Source organism: Elephantulus edwardii, unplaced genomic scaffold, assembly GCF_000299155.1.
Source record: "Elephantulus edwardii isolate Elephantulus edwardi_28Jun2011 unplaced genomic scaffold, EleEdw1.0 scaffold00063, whole genome shotgun sequence".
Lineage (NCBI taxonomy): Eukaryota > Metazoa > Chordata > Mammalia > Macroscelidea > Macroscelididae > Elephantulus > Elephantulus edwardii.
Genome location: NW_006399813.1, coordinates 13,854,411 through 13,856,560, shown reverse-complemented (window position 1 = coordinate 13,856,560; position 2,150 = coordinate 13,854,411). Strand labels below are relative to the sequence as shown.

Below are 2,150 nucleotides of genomic sequence, written 5' to 3'. Positions count from 1 at the left end.
AGATCAATAGTAATTCTATAATATAATGTATATGAATGAGTGTATAAAATGCAATGTAAATAAAAAATTGTATAAAGAAAAAAAATGCAATCCAGGAGAATATTACCAACGTTAAAGAAGCTGTCAACATGTTGGAAGGGACAAAGGAGCAGAACTGAAGAAATGGAACACTGAATTGGTAAAACAGTAGTTAAGGCTCATCACACTAACATGCTAAAGGAAAAATAAAAGAAAAGGAGGGAGGAAAATGAAATGTAAGAATTATATGAGATGTCATCAATAGAAATAACATAAATGTAACTGGAATTCCAGTACAGAGGGTGAGAGGGGACGCAAATGATTAGAAAATTGGGGAAGAAGTACTAGAAGAAAATGTGCCAGGTATCATGAAAAATGAAGAAATGTACATTCAAGAATCTGAGAAAGCTTTCAAACAAGATAGATCCCAAAATAAAAACACCAAAACATACCATATTCAGTTTTCTTTGTTTTTTTTCAAACAAGGGTGGAATACCAAAAGCAGCTCAAGAAATACAAAGAGTTACCTGCAAAGGTTTGAGCTCTGACACTTAATTGTGCTCATGTGAAACCTTATACATAGATGAAGAAACAATTATGTGAACAGAGAAAGAAAATACTGCCTGGCTTAATATCAGGAAAGGTATACATCAAGATTGTATCCTTTTCCTATACCTATTCAATAAGTATGCAGAGCAAATCATTTGAGAAGCTGCACTCTATGAAGAAGAAGGTGGCATCATGACTGGAAAACGTGCCATCAACAACTTACATTATGCATATGACACAACCTGAAAAAGATGGAAGACTTGGGCCTTCCATATGGATCTCATTGCAACATCAAGAAAGCAGACATCCTCACTACTGGACCAATAGGCAACATCATGGTAATGGAGAAAAACTAAAGTTGTTAAGAATTTCCCAGACAAGATAGATTGACACAGTAGCAGAGGTAATGAGGGCAGGTGTGTCAGAGGCAGTGAGATTGGCTCAGGATAGAGCAGGGTTCCGAGCTCTTGTACATTGGGTTACTGTGAGTTGGAGTTAACTCAAGAGCACAAAACAATAACCACAATCAACATCCATCATAGCATCAGTCAGGAAATGAGAAGATGTGTTGCAGTGATCAAAGTTGCTGCCAAGTACCTCTCCAAAGTACTAAAAATACTATCAGTTTAAAAACTAAGATGTACTTGATCCAAGTAATAATATTTCTCCTACTTTATATGCATCTGAAAGTACTCAATGAATAAATATGACAGAAGAAGAAATCAATACTTTCAAATTGTGGTATTGGTGAAGAGTATGGATATGTTATAGAGTGCCAAAAGAATAAAGAAGTCACTGGCAGAAAGAGAGATTTAAATCAAAATCACAATGATGTATCATCTTACCCTAATTGCAATGGCAAAGTTTAAGAGGACAGCAAGCAATAAATATTGGAGAGGATGTGGAGAGATTGGAACTCTCAAACACTGCTGGTAGGATTGTAAACTGGTACATTCTCTCTGGAAGGCAGTATGGCATTTCTTCAAAAAGCTGAACATAGAGATTCTATATGACCCTGCTATTCCACTGCTTGGAATATACTCCAAGGAAAAAAGAACTGAAACACAAATGGAGATTTGTACACCGATGTTCATATCAGTATTATTTACAATAGCAAGGATGTGGAAACGGCTCAGATGTCCACCAACAAGCGACTGTACTGAGAAACCCTGGTACATGCAGCCCTCAGGAGAAACAAATTTTAAAAATACTATCTAACATGAGAGAGCCTAGAGAGCATTATGCTGAGTGAACTAACTTAAGTGTTTAAGAATAAATACTGTATAAGAGCATTATTGCAAAAAACAGAAAGATAACAAATAAGGAGTGTATGGGTATCCAAAGAAGGAAAGGGAAGGGGCAGGGAGGCTGAAGGTGCGGACGAAATCATGAGGTCACAGAGTTTGGTGGGTAGAGGGAGGGGGCAAAAAACGCCAGCAATGTGTATGAATAAAACACAATGTAAACAAATTATCATATGTAAACCACGAAAACATTTTTTTTTCTGTCTTCCCTGAGCTTGCCATAGGACGCCTGTGTTACCTTTTGACAGGTGTACCGCCCCAGTCAAACTCCCCACCTGG

General features: G+C 37.1%; 1 protein-coding gene across 2 annotated transcripts in view; it reads left to right on the top strand.

Annotated features, from left to right (window-relative positions):
- Nucleotides 1-2,150, top strand: part of KCNH1 (potassium voltage-gated channel, subfamily H (eag-related), member 1) — a 717,114-nt gene that overhangs the window by 533,681 nt on the left and 181,283 nt on the right. The window lies entirely within an intron of this gene.